The following is a 19,293-nucleotide window of genomic DNA, read 5'->3' as shown; positions in this document are numbered from 1 at the left end:
GTTAGTTACTCAAATTTTTGTTGTCGACTTTGTTAACTACTCGGCTAAATGTACTTTAATACTCTTTTCTTTTGTACTATCATCATGTAAACGTTTGATTAAATTCTTATTTACATGTGCTTAATTTGTACTGTGTCTGTTATTTTGTACTTATTAATTCAATTTTTTTTCTTTTATTTAACTTTTTTCCATGTTATGAGCGCGTAAAAGTCCACTAGTACTGTGACAATGCTAGATCAGCAAGAGGTAGTTTCGATCTACCGACCTCTGGGTTATGAGCCCAGCACGCTTCCGCTGCGCCATCTTGCTATTTAGGGTCGGCTATACCTAATCTTAATACATTGCGGCGGCTATACCTAATCTTAATACATTGCGGCGGCTATACCTAATCTTAATACATTGCGGCGGCTATACCTAATCTTAATACATTGCGGCGGCTATACCTAATCTTAATACATTGCGGCGGCTATACCTAATCTTAATACATTGCAGCGGCTATACCTAATCTTAATACATTGCGGCGGCTATACCTAATCTTAATACATTGCGGCGGCTATACCTAATCTTAATACATTGCAGCGGCTATACCTAATCTTGATACATTGCGGCGGCTATACCTAATCTTAATACATTGCGGCGGCTATACCTAATCTTAATACATTGCGGCGACTATACCTAATCTTAATACATTGCGCTGGTTATACCAATAAACATGTTGAAACTGCGAGGGGAATTATCCGTTAATTCCCGCTGCCTGTACAATTTCCCGCCTGTACAATTCCCGTGCGCGCTGCCTGTACAATTCCCCGCCTGTACAATTCCCGTGCGCGCTGCCTGTACAATTCCCCGCCTGTACAATTCCCTGCGCGGAAAGGCCAATGACCGGCTCCCAAAAATGCGGCTGATCTACTCCCACTATACTACTAATACCCTGGTCCCTATACTTAATCTTAATACGTTAGTAGTGTGTGTTTCTCCGTTTGACTCCACGACGCAAGGACGCATCGGCCGTCCAACCTGGAGTGAGAAATTCATCGCTCGCTCGCTGTTTCACATCTCACCGTTCGTGCTTCGCACTCACTCTCGCTCAGAATTCCCACACCAACTTGAACAACCTCACCATCCTCACATCATGAAGTCAAAGCGAAGAAACACACACTACTTGCCTGACCGGCGGGCTAGCTACACACAATTTCAACTGTATAAAATCATATAAATTTCCTTTGTTTGTATGATACTTTTTGAAAATCAACCATGTTAGTAAACATACAAAAAAGTTTAACTGTTTTTCTATTCCATTGTTGTACAATAATTATTGAACTCCTTCAGATGCTGTCTCAATTTACTATCTAAATCATGATCATGATCCAAATGCTTGAGAAGCATCACTCTGTAAGTATATAATTCGGTTGTTGTCAGTCCACAAACCATTAGGATGGGATAAAGTTCCAATAGTTCATAGAGGTTGATGTAGTTAACTATTGTTTTGTAAGAATAACCCCGACGTTTTACGTCCGTTTCGAATTCCGAACCCATTCTTTTGCGAATACCGTTAAAAATGAATCCTTTATCTGAAACCACCATCAATAAGAACCTTTGTGTGTTGGTTTCCACACGATCAATATACTCCAATAACTCCTCAGCGTTTTTTTCAAACAACTGACCCCCACGTAGTTTGTTCGAAAATGTGATATATGATTGAATATCCAATGAGAAGTCATCAAGTTTCGGAGAAGACAGATATAGGTTAGCACAATGGCGAATTTGTGGCAATATGCGAGAGCCGAAGACTTCTTCTTTACTTTCTCCCTTCTTTTCTTTTTGCTTTGTTTCTTTCTCCAATTCAATAACATCGATAGTTTCGAGCAAACTGTTTAATTTTGTTAAGGAATCTTCTGATAGCTGTCGCAAAGTCAAAGCAATAGCTGTATCATCTTTTCGACCCAACATTTTAACTTGTTTGACTGCTTTTGTTAAAGTCTGTTTAGATGCTGCCATTGTTCAAATGATAACTTGCACGTTTCTTCTCTATCTGTTTGAAGCAATTAAAACGAAATCAGTTTCTTTTTAATTGGCCTCTTGAAGAAAAAGATGTATGCTTGAGTGATTTTAATTATGCTAATTATCGCTTAAATGAACACAAAAATTCCAAAAAATTATCTCCACAACCACTGCGAATTGGAAATTCTGGTTTTCACCATTGTAACTCTCACATTCATACGAGTAAAACGAAATGTCGATGGAAAAAATCCATTCAGTATTTCAAAAGTTAGGAAAAATCTGTTATAATTACGTATATTGTTCACTATTTCTCAGAAATAGACGTGTAAAAACATCAAAATGTGCTCAGTTTTTGGATAATTTCTCTATGAATAATTACCCGATTGACTTCAAACGAAATCCATGATAACATACACAAAATCCCAGATGTAATTGTAAAAAATTATGGAAAAAATGTTGTGGAGAAACTTGGGAAAATCTGGGAAAACATGGAAAAGTTTTTAGGAAAGTTTGAAACTAATTGTGTGTTTTATATCGTTGGAAAGCTGAGGATTTGTAGAGTTAGGAAATAACATCAATAATACTTTCATTAATTCCAAGGTAAACTTTCAGTTTCATTTATATATTTTCGCTTTTCATCAAATGCATTTAATGATTTTTTCTCAACTTTCTGCAGATACATATCATGATTAATAGATCTTATTAAATAGTTATCACAAGTAATTTGATATTCTTTTCCAAATAAACAATTATAATACTCTTCAAATTTAATATTTTTTGCTTGTGCTCTAGTAATTCCTTTTAATTTATTAGTTGATTTGTTATTACATTTGAAGGCATATGCTTTACTTCTCAAAAGCTATAAATTCATCTATCCAAATACTTTCAGGTGTTTCAATTTTAAATTTACCAAGTACTTTTTTATTTTTGTTGCTAAATAATTCATTATTGGGATTCAAATTGCTAATATCAAATATGTCTTCTAGATTTTTCAAATCACTAATAATATCATCAGTCCTAATACTTAATACCATACTATCACAGTCGGTATAGTGATTTTGAATATTTTCTAAACCAAAATATGGTTGTAGTTTTTCATAATAAGTTTCATACATTAGCAATTTACTCAAATCTAGTACTGCAAATCCTAAATAAATAGGTTTATCCATCAGAACTTCTGTTTGTTTGAAACTGAAAGAACTATATCCCACATCACCCTCTAGAGCATAAGACTTATGAATGCCATTGAATGATAATTTAGATTGCCATTTCAAAATTTTTTCATTTTCATTATTCTTTAGAAATTCAACTCGGATTCTATTCCTAACATTTTCCATAGTTTTGCCATAAAATGCATTATTCAATAATTTATAGAAGTCTTTTTCAAAATCATCATTAGTCTTATTTCGTTTTTGGGTATTATAATCAATATATTTTTCCAACCAGCAGGACTGCTTAAATGATATAACTTCGTGAACTTTCGTAATTTCCATACCATGTTTCACATAAAATTTGAGCAATCGGTAGTGTACAAGATATTTTTGCTTATCAGTCCAATCACAAATTAGTTTCTTACATTTAACATAACTTTCAGGATTATTGAGATCCATATAATCTGTAAAATTATCAATAGGTGAAAATTTATTCTCTGGACAAAATGGGAAGTTCTTTGTTTTATCTTTAATTTCATCTGGGTATTTCAAATCAACTTCTACAAAATAACCAATTTCAGAATCATCAGGAGTTGAAAGTATAGTTTCAATATCAATAGAATCAAATTTTAAATCTTTATAAGGTAATGATTGAGACAATGCATATCCATATAAATTATTAGCATCAATATATAATATTTTCTTGTAATCATCAGATTTCACATATCTATCACCCATAACACTACTTATTCCACCTCTAATATTGTTTTCAAGCAATAATATCATATCTTTATCCTGTAAGGTTTCTAATTTAACATTAGTATATTTCAACCCACATTGCCAAGTATAACCAGGTAAACTCACGCTGTATAGTGGATTTATACCAAATTCTTTTACAGATACCTTAACAAACTTTTCAAAAACATCTGCTAACAAAATTACATCAGTTTTCAAATATAGTTCAGTCAATTCTCTACCATTTTTGACTCCAAACACATCGATTATTTTATTTGTGCGTTCAATTTCTTCATCGTTTGGATATCCATTTGTAAGCTTACTATAGTAACTATCCCTTGATAAGCTATCAAATGAAACTTCATAATCTTCAAATGATTTGAAATGTTCATAGGGATATGCCAATTTTTTGTTAAGGAGATCTATATCTTCAGGAAATTCTTTTTTAAGTAATTGCAAATCATCTTCATGTAGGGACTTTACTAATGATTCAAGTGATGATTGTAAAAATCTATAACTATCTATGAACCTTATAGAACCAAAATTAACTGAAATATATTCTTCATTTGTTTTTGGGATTACTTTTAATTTCTGTGATTTTGACTTACTCAATAAAGTTTTAAAAAACAGATGGCTATCATATTTACTAAAATTATGAAACATTACTGGAATAAAATTGCTTTGTTGTTTCTTAACATTGATGTTACCACTTTCATGAGCAGCACCTCGATATTTACCAGTCAAATGACAATGATCTCTAACTTTAGCTGATTCAAAAGGTAACTCACAAAACCAGCATTTATCACTTTTTTCAAAATTATATTCATCTTCAGGAAGCATATTCAGTTCAACATTAGTATTTTTAAAATAGAAATTCATTTTGTTTTCTAATTTAATAATTTCATATACAAACCAATCTACATTATTAGGACCAAAATTTGACACATAACCACTTTGTAATACTGAGGGTAAATCGCTTACAATATAGTAACCATTACAAACTGGATTCTGTTTATATATATTAGTAGTGTGAAGCCCCACATTCGACTCTACAGGTGAGTTATTACACTCAAAATCTGCATATATCCTAAAATATAGAGGTGTTTTTTGATAATGCTTTTTCCAATTTAATTGTTTATCGAGTGGGAGTTTAATTGCAGTGAAATCTTGTTGTTCGCACCTATCTTTATGTTTCATCAACACATGCTCATGTTCAAAGCAACTCAAGCATCTTGTACAAATAAATATACATTTTGAATTACCTATAAATGTGTGCAATTTCTTAATTAGAACATAGTGATTTTTATAAATTAATAAGTCAATTGTGGTTTCATGTTCATTTTTTGAAAGCTCAATAGGTACTAATTTATGTTTGCCTTCCAAGTTAAATCTTAATTCGAAAATATTAATTGAGAGATTGTTAGCTGTTTCAAATCTCTTAACATCTGAAGTTTTGAATCCATTTGTAAAATCGAATCCATCAATATTTAATTCATTGAAATATTCTATATAACTAGAAGTTCTCTCCGGATGTCCATTCTTACAGGGGTGTAAGTGAGCTAGTATACTCCATAAAAAGCAAAGTTTATCTTTATTCTGTATATTTAATAATGCTTGAGTTTTCAAAGGTAATTTTTCATATGAAGACCCATTTAATTCATTAGTTTTATAAAAATAGATAGTCATTGAAACTAATTTGTCGAATACCCAACCAGATTCTTTCATATGTTTATTTTCGATTTGTGATTCAACTTGAGAATTGATAGTTAAGTTATCCAAATCACTTAAAGTTAGTACGTGATTTAATTTCAAACTAATGTACATTTCAGTTTTATTTTCAATGTAACCAAATTCATTCATTTTCTCAAATAGAGCTGAAAATACAACTTGATATTTAAATTTATATTGTCATATCAATCTTGCATAGATTAATGCCATTTCTTTAAAAATATTATTGATATCTCTGTTTTCAATTCTTAGGTCATATTTGCTTCGAACTGTAATTTTACTATTGAGATGGTTTATGTTATGAGAATCTAGTTCGATTTTGTAGGCTAAATTTAATCTTTGAGAAAAATAATAAGGATTAATCATTTTCTGAGCTAACTGAGAATCAATTTCACTAGGCTTTTGTATAGTTAATAATTTTTTCATTGATAGTTCTTTCAAAGTTGGTACTTTTTTTCTAACAACAGTTTTAGGCTTCACTTCACTCTCTTTAAAGAAATTAGAAGGAATTATTCTTTGATTATCTTCATGCATTTTACTCCGTAAGTGTTTTGCATACGAAGCTCTTTGAACTTCAACATTACAGATATCACATTTTCGCGTCTCCATTTATTAGGAAATAATTTATTCAAATAACTTTTTCAAAATAAAATATTTAATAGTTTTGAATCTTTGAATAAGTATACTTGGTAGCCGAATTTATCTACATAATCAAAATCAAAATTAGTATTATTTACCCCACACTCTCACCCGACTCACCAAAAAACAAATTTGTTCGAGTAATATATTAGCGAACTATTACTGTAGAATTGAAAATAGTACATTTATCATTCAAAATTTCATCGTCAGATTCATCACTACTATCTGATTCATCACTACTTGAATCATCAATAAAATCAAAATCAGAATCATGTATAGATTCATCACTGCTTAATTCACTATCACTATATATAGTCTCTCCATCACTATCACTTGGTAAGCTCATTTATACTATCAAAAACTTCTAAAGTTTTTATTATGTTTTTGTCTTTATTCATTATAGTGTAAATTAATTCAAAATAGTTAATGTTATCATAATATTTATCTGATTGCAACCATTAAACAAGTCTTAATGCTTCATATCCATATACCCAAACTCCTCTAGACTTAACCTCAGAGCCTAAATTATCAAGCAAATTACAATATTTTTCAAATAAAGTATCATTAAAATTTAATTTCGATTTCTTCAGTAATAATAAAATTGCTGCAATTAAATTTGGATCACAAAGTGTATATATCTGCATAACATCCATACAAATAACTGATATTTTCAACTCTGCATACTTGAATCGATTACTGAAATTAGCTCGTCTTTTTCTTTGTAATTTTGTTAGTTTTCGTTTTGGTTTTATTGCTTTAGCATTGCAAATTAAACATCTATATTCATATGGAAATTCGATAAAAAATCTTCGGTTGCAGCTTAGACACATAGTAGCATATTTCATAATTATAGCATCTTCGCTTAGGACGTCTTCGGTAAGTTTTTTTGATTCTGTGTTTGCGAGTCGAGTAGTTCAAGCGTCCCATCGTCTAATTCTACTACTGATTGTGTTTTTGTTATTTTAGTATTGAATATAACTTCATATCTCGTTTTCAAAGATTTTGGCATTTTTGTTTCAAACATTATTTTACCATCATGAATTATATACTTTTCGTTTTCAAGTTCTTTATAAAATTTTCCGTTGATGTATTTCATTTATTATAAATAATTTTATTCAAATTATTTTTCTAGGTTTAGATTTGACATAACTTGATCATTTTCATCTGGTGTTAATTTTGACTTCTTCAATATCGATTGATTATATCTTTCAGGCAAAAAATCAATATGGTAACTTGGTATTGTCTCATGAATTACTTCTGTTATCATATATAGCTTGTTACTCCAATTTGTAGTATCACCTTTGGAGAAAGTTTTATCAATATCAGCTGTTCTAACTAAGTCTCCTAATTTAAATTTCGGTTTTTGTTTTTTCTGCTTATCTTGCAAGTTATTTAATACTTTCTTTTGATTAGTAACTTTAGAAGCATAAATTGGTGTCATTTTTGTTGAACTGTGAACTGTGTTATTATATTTTTTGATTATTGAGTCAATAATATCAATCCAGTTAGCATCACCATTTTCAAATACTGGTTTCTTCAAAAGATTCCCTATAGTTCTGTTAAATCTCTCTGCAAAAACTGCACCTTTCGATGTATATCTAGAATATCTTTTAATGTTTTGAGATTTTATGTAAGTTTCGAAGATTTTGTTAGCGAATTCTTTTCCATCATCAGTTTCAATTAAGTTTGGTTTTCTTTTTGAGTTTGTTATTATTTGTTCAAATGCTTCTTTAATCGTGGTTGCATATTTATTTTTCAGTGGAATTGTCCATCCATACTTTGAAAAGTTGTCAACACAAACCAAAACATAGCGATAACCTCTATTATTTTTCACATTATAATCGATAAGATCAAGAAGATCTAAACTCCAAGTATCATCTATACTTTTAACAATAGTTTTATTTGTAGGATAAATCTTTTTTGCTGGTTTATCATAAATTTCATCAATGAATATTTTGGTTGGGTCCTTCTTCATTTAATTTTTCGAAAAAGTTGATTCATATATCAATTTTTTTCAAATTAATTTACATAACTCTCAAACGGACTCCTGAACCACTATAATTATCAGTTAAAGTTAAAATTTTACCACCTGAAATTGATTTTAAGATCTGAGTAGTAGCTTGTCCAGCTTTTGGATTTTTTGATTTTGCTGCGACAGCCATACCAATAACAGGTGCAGCAGCGTTAACAGCAGGCTTTAAGAAGCGATTCCAAGCAGTTTTACTACCCTTAAATACTTTTTCATAAAACTTTTTAAACTACCACCTTCTAATTCAAATTGTTTAGGAGTGAATGTTATCTGCTTTTGACATTTGCAATTTTGAATTGGACACATGTCGTGAAGTTTTAGAATTGTTCCATTTGCGTTTAGATCAGTCCAAGCTGACCCTGATAAGGTACTACAATGACCTTTTTTACATTTTCCACGGTTTTGAAAATCTGTACCTCGTGTCATTTATTTAGTTAAATTCATTGATTTATTTCTGTTGCAGATAACACATTGCCCTTTTATTATTTGTATAGTTCTTTTAGTTCTTGGATTGATTTTTTCAGTTGTTGACTCATTAATTGAATTGGTTTTTGCTCGACATGCAACACAAAAACTTAAATTATTCATTTAATAGTTGAAAATACAATTTGAAAGTTTCATAATTATAGAGATTTTCTGATTGTGACCATATATCATGTTCGTGAAATCTATCTCCTTTCGAAAGATTTTCTTTTGCTAACAACGGTTGAATATTTGTCTAGTGAGTAGCTTCTTTAAGTTGTTCGTAATCTTTTAAATCGAATGAAGATAGTGGTCTGACATGATCGAGTTGAATGTTGAGCCAATTCATGTCGGGAGTCATAAGATATTCAATATATTCTTTAAATTCTGAATATGAAATTCCCAATAACGCTTCTGTTGTGTCATTTTTTGATGTTATTTGTTGTAATAATGCTTTTCGAAGTCTAGCTCGTAAATTAATTGCTAATCTAAAGTTAATATCGTTTGCTTTTCTTTCTTTTTGATATTGCCTCTGATATTCTTTGTATTGTTCTCTATTATTATTGACCCATTTCTTTGTTTCCTTATTATTACAACTCTTACATCAAAATTCTAAACCATCATTATTTTTTATCACTTTTATAAAAATCTATGCACGATTTCACAACTTTGCATTTTGTACACTGTTTTTCCATCGTTTTTTAATTAGCAACTAAAATTTCAAATAATTTCGTCATATAATGGTAACTCGGGGGCACTTGGTACAATTTCACTATTTGACTGTATTGGTTTCAATCTAATATCAATCTCTTTTTTGAATAATGACTTTCTAATTGAGACATCTATTTCACACTCGCTAAAAAACTTCTCAATTTCTGTAGTTGTTCATTACTAATAACATTTTCAATCATATCACCAAAAATATCTTCAACACTAATTTTAGTTTCTCTCATAATTTTCTTTTTATTATTCAAATAATATTCATATAATTTCTTTAGATTTGTAGCTTCTTTCTCATCAATAACTCCATCAATCATAGATTTCTTCAAAAGATTTTCATACTGAATTTTTAATGAATTGGTAAATGTTCTCAATCTAGCATATCTTTCCCTCATAAGTGCAATATATTCATTAATAAATATTATTGATTTCATAAATAATACATTAGTAACTCCAATAATCGTCATGCCAGCAATTGAAGCAACGCCAGTTGCAGTCATAGTTATACCTGAAGTCACCCCCAAAATTTCTGCAATTATTGATGCAGTAATTGAAACACCTTTCTTTGTCCTTAGTGCATTAAATTTCTTTTTGTATTTTTCCTCATAAGCAATTAAATTTTTAAGCACCCCTTCATAATTCATTTTCAAATAATTATATTTTAAGTCTTGTACTTCATTTTTATTCCTAAGTGTGATGAGATCTGCTTCAATATCTTTATTTAAGTCTTTATAGGGCTCATTCAAGTTATATGTTGTCATTTAATAGTTTAAAATCCAAACTGTTTTCTATATGTTTTATAAATTTGTCATAATCTAGTTCTCCAGTGTTAACTTTATTAGCATATTTGAATATATTATTGGTTAGCAAATATTTCATTACTAGTTGTAATATCCTCTTATCATTCGATATAATATTTGTTTGAACAATATTGTTATTTTCATCGAGTGATAATTTTGTTAGATTTGGATCGAATTTAAATTCAATAACAGTATCATTTTCATTTGCATTTAAAACTCCGTTTTTAACCAATTGATAATCAATCATTTTACCATTTCTGAAAATTACATAGTAGTTATCCATTTATCTAAGCAAATTACAAGTCTAGTTCAACCCAAATTGCATAAACATCGACAGTGTTACTAGAATGGAAACTTAATACGTCGCCGTTTGATAATTCAATAGGATTTTGAAATATAGTTATAGATCTATCTTCATTTGAAGGTTTGGTAAAACTTGTTACACTACTACCGTTAATTATAATATTTTGAGTCATAGTAGTACTAAATGAACCACTTAAACCTGCACGAATTATTCTTCCACTAGATAGCATAATAGTTTTTGATTTAATTTCAACAACTCTTTTGCGATCATCTACATATTGTTTAGTTGCAACATCTTGTGGGACAACAGGATTTTTCACATTGGTTATTCTTGTGTCGTTGAAATTGTTGATTGTACCAATTTCTTTAATATATAAAGCAGCAACAACTACTTCATCATTTACAGCGAGATTAGCGCTTTCTCCTCTTAATCGCAAGAAAAAATTGAACTGTGTTGTATTATTAACAACTTCTTCACTTTCAGCAAACGACCAAGATTCCTTCAATATTGAATTTTTTTCAGATTGCATACCCCCTTCTTTCGAAATTCCTAACCCAACTGTCTTACCAATACTGCTATTAACACCATGCATGATGAATGTCATCTTATAAGTTTTATTTTGTATTAGTTCTGGTAGATTAGCTTTTGGAATATGCATTGTATAACTATTACCACCTGTGCTCTTATATCGTTCGTATTTTTCACCTAAGAATGATAAATCATTAACAGTGTAACTTGTTGTATTATTACCACCATTGAAGGGAAATTCATTATATTTTAACCTGTAAAATTTATCAAAAATGTGTGGTGATGCAAAGATTTTCTCTAATTGATATTTTAATACGTATGGATGTGTTGAGATAGCTGCTTTTACATTATCATTAATATAACTTTTAGTAACAGCATCCTTATCATCAACTGGATAACCAATATTTATAATTCTGTTATTATTGAAATTGTTATTTTTGTTATTTCTAACAATTGTTGAATCACTATCAATATAACTTTTAGTAACAGCATCCTTATCATCAACTGGATAACCAATATTTATAATTCTGTTATTATTGAAATTGTTATTTTTGTTATTTCTAACAATTGTTGAATCACTATCAATATAACTTTTAGTAACAGCATCATTTGCATTTACTGGATTTCCAATATTTATAATTCTGTTATTATTGAAATTGTTAACTTGATTGTTTCTAACAATTGTTGAATCACTATCAATATATGCTTTATTGACAGCATCATTTGCATTTACTGGATTTCCAATATCCGTAATTTTGTTGTTATTGAAACTATTTTCTTTGTTATTATATACTATATTATTATGGCTATCTATGTAATTCTTATTTGCAGCATCATTAGTATTAACTGGGTTTCCAATATTACTAATTATATTATTATTGAAATTGTTATTTTTGTTATTTCTAACAATTGTGTTATCATTATCGATATAGTTTTTCGTAGCAGCATCATTAGAGTTAACTGGGTTTGCAATATTTGTTAATCTGTTGTTGTTAAAGTTGTTTATTTTGTTATTATAAACAATATTACTATGTGAGTCTATATATCGCTTAGTAACTAGATCATATTCACCTGTTGGATCATCACTATTTATAACTTTATGTTGAAATTTTAAATCTATATTTTCATTTATTTGATCTGAAGTGTTCAATGCTTCAATATATAATGCAGCCATTTCTATTGTCTCACCCACTGAAAAAGAAGCCAAATCAATAAACACATTGAAGTCATTAGGGTTAGTATGTGTTGCTGTTAATTCAATAAGCTCGAAATCATAACTCAACACATGTTCTGGAAATTGATTTGAGAATCCAAATTTAATATTTTTCAGTGATTGTGATCTAATTAAAAATCGTAGTGTGTATTGAGAGCCAATAATCACATTAAGATTAGAAATATGAATTTGTGCTACTTTTGCATTTGGTCCTGTAACTGTGAAAATAGTATATGGTATTCCAAGAAAACTGTGATCTGGAGAAATCTCACTACTAGCGTTAGTTCTACCAGTTGAATAAATTTCATAAAAATTATTATATAAATTTACTTCCAAATGTGTGTTCCAAATCTTTACGCAGTATATCTGGATGTTCATTTATTGATCTCCTAGTTCTGTTTAACTTAGAATCAACATATTCAGTGGTTGCAAAGTTAACTCCAGTTAACCCATTTACAAGATGAATATAATCGTTTTGAAAATTTTCATAATAAGGAATTCGTAGTAGTGATCTTTCATCAATTTTTTCATCCATGTGTTGTTTTGTTGGTAGAGTTACTGTTTCCGGAGTAAAATCATGATTAGCAATATCAATTGAATCTATTGTATCATTTGTTTTATTATAATTTTTAATTAAGATATCGTCTTTGACATAAATTGTAGTAGCTAATTCAACTACCTTATCTGACACTGTATTTTTTGGGGATACATAATCATTTGTTAGTGGTTCATATATTGGAATTCTTAGTAATGTACTTTCATTAATATTTTTATCAACATATGCTTTGTTAGCAGCTTCAAAATCATTTGTGGGATCTACTAAGTTTGTAATTTTGAATTTCTGTTTCATATCAATATCTTCTTCCATATCAGATTCAATATAATTAGTTCTCAAATAGGGTTTCTGTACAATTAGTGTTGTATCTATATTCGTTAAGCCAGTCGAAGATGTACTACCAAACACATTCATAGGCATTATTTAACTAAAGAAAATGTTCAATACAGCATCTTCATAGTTTACATTATTTTCCAGTAAGTAGAGAAAATATAGACAGTAGGTACCACACATTTTACTATAGATGTCTTGAATGATGTAGTTGTGATATATTATTGGTTTTGGTAACTGCTTTATCAACCATTGATCTGGTGGGCCTCCGAATGAATCAAAATAGCTACTACCTTTAAAAGCCACCCAGTGAGTTCCCTCTTGTGACCCATTATCAATATTACAAATAACTTTTGTTGAATTAATTATTGAGTCTCTTGGATAGATTTCTACGCCACTTATTTTAATTTTATACAGTTTCTCTAATAATTCTGAAGTTTTCTTTGTTTGATTTTTTAGCCCATAGGCTTTCATAAACCGTTCTAGTGTTAGAATCATTATTTATACTAGAATAACTTATGATAGATTTTTGCATCATCTATGACATCTATAGCAGGGTTTACTCAATATGTACTGATTTAGTGTTAATATCATTTATATAGTTATATAATATTAGCACTCACAATTTTATTTCCATCCGAAATCATCACTAATTCTCTATGTCTAATTAGTACCATAAACAGTCTCGCATTTGCAGGATCTGCTCTATACTCTTCGAATAGTTGTATCTTTTTTGGATTAATGTGGTCGACTTGATGTCTTAAATCAATAACTTGAAATGGATATTTAGTTTTCACATCTGGATAGCTTATAAAGGGTTTCAATAGTGGTTCTCCAACATATTCTTTGAAAAATGATTCAATATCTCTATATTGATCTAAATAGTTATTAACTCCATATTCAGTATCAACAGCATCTTTGGGATATCTAATACCATCGATTTCAACATAGTATTTTCTAACGTTTAGGTTGTCGAAAATAGCATTGTTTTGAGTTTTCCCACCTCCTGCTCTAGCAATTGTTTGATGAGCTGCAATTAAATATTTAGGACTGTTTATATTTTGTGCTGAACCTATATCAACTTGGTGTTCTAAATCAGTATTAACTATATTTCTTAAACTTGTCCAAGAATCAAATGATATTTTGAAATTATCTTTTATAGAATTATTGAACATAGCTTGAGTTGCTGCATCTGGAATTAAAGTTGGAACAAAGAAATGTAGACTATTTATGGTTACATCAATATCATCTGCAATAGTTGTGTAGAGTATATTTTGTAAGTCAGGTGTTTTTAAAGTTAGTTGGAATCCTAAACCTTTTGTAATTTTTTTGAATGTTTAACAGAAACCAAAAATGTGTTCTAGTGGTAACTGGCCAACTATTTTACCTTTATTAGCTGCAACTGTATGATTATCGATTAGTATTTGTTTTAACGATGAATTATTTATACCTGCTTGAGTTTCGTTAATATTATCAAAATATGACATCAAATCTCCATCTTTACTAGTTAGAACTCTCATTATTGTTGAAATCGGTCCTACATATTTATTTTGTTCTATCTCTGAACCGCCTGTAAACGAAAGAGTAGCTTCTTTAATACAATAAGCAAATGCATTGTTAACTAATCTAATCACAGAAGCGTCTGTAAAAGGGGCATTATCGTGTCTCCTAACTGTTATATCATACTGAAGATAACTATTTCCAACTTGATGATAGTTATTATTTTCACCCCAAATGAATTCAACATTTTGATTAAAATCGTTAAGGTTTGCTCTATGTTGGTGATATATTTTTGTGTAGTCTCTTTTAACTATTGATGTGTCGATAGTTGTTTCGTCAATTAGTTGAAAATTTTCGATGCTCATTTACTTTCTGAAAATCGATTAGTGAATTTTAAGAATTCCTGAAGCAGAGAGTAATTTTTCCTTGAATTCTTTTAATTTATCTTTGTTATATATGATTTTAGGTTTTTCTTTAACACTTTTTATTTTTGAAGTATTTAAGTTGGGTCTTTTTATTAAAGTTTTTGGCATTTACTTAACAAAAATTAATATTGCTTATATTAATGAAATTGAGTTTTCATTAAATTTAAAAAACAATAATGATAAAATTAACTAACTGATTGTATTGAAAAATTATTAAATTTAAAAACAAAATTGATGTTTTATAATTCCTTAATTGATAATCTAAAAGTAACAGATTGGCCATTAAAAGAAACAAGGTTTCCATTTTCGTTTCGTAATTTAAAATTGATTGCAGATATAAAATCTTTGCTTTCCATCATAAACCACATTATTCCACCTCTAAATTTTTCAATATATTTATAACCTGGATTCACATCCATAGTAAATTTATGAATTACACGAGTTCTTTTTCCATTAATAATCATACCCTGAGCAATGTCACATTCAAAAAAAATATTATCAAAAGATATTATATCAACAGGATGATCAGATAAATTATAGTTTCCATTAACTACTCTTGCATCGAATCCCAGAATATTTCTAATTGTTCCAGCATAGGTAAAATCTATTTCCCATCCATCTTCAATTTCAATTATAGATCCCTGTGTTGTGAAATTTGGTTTAATTGTAAATGGAAATGTTTCACCATCAGAGTCGCCGTTTAAAACCATTAATCGTTTGATTTCTAAATCTATTGCTTCCAACTCATAGGCACCGTTTGGAATAACAATATCAACAATCATTTTTTCTGGAGTAACATAATAAAATTTGTTGTTTGCATCTGTAATATTGAAAATACCATTGTAACCAGTTAGAAATGTAATTGCTATTTTGAATTGTTTGTTATTAGTTTGAAGTGGTTCGTTTAAATAAACCCATAAGTTGATTCGTCCATCACAATTAGCATATGCTCTTCAATTTTTGCTCTAGTATTGAAAGCTATTTGATCTAGCGTTTTATTGGATAATTCCATTTATATATTCATAATCAATATTGTTGTTTGAATTATCAATTGCATTTCGATATTGTTGTTCTGTCTCAATTTCACCTCTTTTTAATAAAGCATCAAGCAATTGTGAAGCTTCTATTAAAGTATCAGTGTGACCTGCTAATTTTGCTAATTTTAATCCTAATAGAACTTGTAATCTAGTCCATATCTCATTGGTATCTGATGGCACTACTATTGTCTTTGTTCCTTTGCCTTCTAAATCTGATTCTAAAGATTCATATTCATCTGATTCCCCACTTGCTATAGCTGCTACTGGAGTTTTTAAAATATTTTGAACTCGTGATTTAAGTTGGTTTTTTATATATTTTTGTCTTGTAGATGAATATTATCATCATTTGGATTATAATTTATATCATTCAGTATTTTACTGAAGGTGAGAATATCATCATCACTCATTTTATTAAAATTATAACTTGTTTCAGTTAGAGCTTTTTGAATTGATGGTGTTATTTCATATATATTTTCTCCGATTTTCACGTTATTTCCACCCATAGGGTCCACATTAACACCATTTAACCTATATCGTCCTCCTGTTCTCTTATCTAATTTAAATTTGTTGCTAGCGTTGACCATTTTACCTACTGTTGCAAATATTTCATGACTCATTGTTACACCTGGGGGAGATTCTAACACAAAATTGTTCACAACATTTGGTGATTCTAATTCTTTTGTTGCCTCAACTACTTTGTCAATTTTTTTAGTTATGGGTTCGAATGTTTCTGATAATTTTTTATCATATGTTTGTTTGAATATCCTCTTCTTAATTTTTCTTGCTTTTTCTTTTTTCTGTTGTTCAGCTAATTTTTCTAGTGAGAGTAATTCTTCTTCAGTTACATTTGAATATACACTCAATTATCAAGTCAAAATGGGTCAGATTTAGAAACAAAAATAGAATCTAAACCTAATTTATATTTTCCTACTTCTTTATCTTTCGACATATCAATTGTCAATGGTTGAAATTTAGTTTGCCAACAGATATTGCATAAGAGTTTAAATTCATCAATAATCATATCCATACTAGCTTTATCTTGAAATAGATTTTGAACATCTCTAATATTATTTGGTTTGAATAAATGAAAAACATTACTGTTAGCTCTTATTGTTCTTTTTGGTAGTTCATAATAATCTTGACTAATAATGAAAACAGAAATATTATTATGTCGTGATCTTTTAAATAATGCTTGTACTCGTTCACCTTTCATTTCATTTTCATTGAGGTCGGCTAAAATAATAACAGTTGATTCACCTTGGTAATCTTGTGGAAATTTTAACTCATCAATATTTTCTTGAACAAATATTTCAATGTTAGAGAGTTTATCACTAAGACAATTTTCAATAGTTTTTTTGTTTTTTTAATATTTTAGAAATTGATATTGGTGGTATCTTTTGTTCGAAACATTCTATCAATTTTGTATATGTTTCTTGATGTATTGATGGTGAATAGATATATATTTCAGTGTAATCATCAATTATTTCAGTTATCAATTTTATTAGTAAACAGGTTTTTCCACAACCAGATGGTCCTGATATTACTACTCGCACTGGCGATTTTGGATATAATTTTATTTTCATTTATATTTGAATAATTTATTTAATTATAAATGATAGAATCAATTTGTCCTGTATGTTTAGAAAAAATAAATACTGAAATTATTTACTGTTCTGATGGATATCTATATGATAAGAAATGTTTTGATGCACTAAATTTGATGAGTCCTATAACAAGAGAAAAAATTACATATCATATTCCCCTTGAAAAAATTGAAAACAATACAATAAAATTAGAAAAAGAATGTAGAAATAATACATCATTAATAACATATGATTCTCAAGGTTATAACCAATATGGATTTGATATAAAAGGATTTGATAAAGATGGTTTTGATAAATTTGGGTTTGATAAAGATGGTTTTAATAGAGATAAACTATTAGTTGATATTGATAAAACTAAAAAAGCAATTAAGGTAACTTATTGGAACATCTATTATGCTGTTGAAAGTGTTAGGGATAATTATGATTTAATTAAGGAATGTATTGAAAATGAGCCTAATACGTATATGTATGCTTCTTCAAGATTAAAAAACGATATCAAATTAGCTGAAATATTTATAAAGAAGGGTGGTACTTTTAACTTATTGAATAAAAATCATCGTAATAATAAATCAATTGCAAAATTAGCAGTTGAGATTAATCCTAAAATTTATAATCAACTTAATAAAAAATTGGAGGATAATGATGATATTTTTAAAATTGTTATTAAATTAGATAAAAGAGCATTTGGATTTGCAAGTGAAAGATTACGATCAATTTATAACAATATAAATGATATTTCAAGCTGATAATGAATTTTACAATTTTAGATTGGCTATGTGTTTAATATCTGTGTTGTTAGTGGTGATATCGATTTCAAATTTAATTGCTACAATTTTATTCCCAACTGTATTTAATTCAAATAATTGTGTATATATAAATGGTACCGAAGTGTCCTGTCAATAGTATTGGGATTAGAAATCCTGTTATGTGTAGTGATGGTTATATGTATGAAGAGAAATGTTCAGTTGAGTGGATTAATTCGAAATGTACTTCACCTATAAATCGAGAATTTATTGATTTTGTTAATGTGTGTGAAATATCTGAAAAGTGTTTGAATGAATATTGTGATGAAATTGAAGATCCATATGAGAGAATTAATTTTACATATTCAAAAGAAGAAACAATAATTAAATATTATTTAAATATGCTTGAGAACGATGATGAAGTAGATATAATTTTTGATAGAGATTTAATATTAAAGCTAATTGATAGAAATTGTGCATGGTTCGAATTTGCAAGTGAAGAATTGAAAGATGATAAAGAAGTTGTGATGAAGACGATTGAACATAGTGGAATGCTTATAGAATACGCTAGTAGCAGACTACAAAAAGATGAGACAGTCATTCTAGCAGCTGTGAAAACTACTCCTAGTATTATATTATCTAATAAAATTTTGATAAATCATTTAATCTATGAAACTGCGTGTTATTATAATAATGTAAATTTTAGAGATGACTTTCTTTTAAAAAATAAATTAAATTCTGACTCTATTTGCAATATGATTGAAGAATTAAATAATATGAAAAAGTTA

This window comes from Convolutriloba macropyga, chromosome 6 (assembly GCF_964194025.1).
Source record: "Convolutriloba macropyga chromosome 6, txConMacr16.3, whole genome shotgun sequence".
Lineage (NCBI taxonomy): Eukaryota > Metazoa > Xenacoelomorpha > Acoela > Convolutidae > Convolutriloba > Convolutriloba macropyga.
This window is presented reverse-complemented; position numbering follows the sequence as displayed.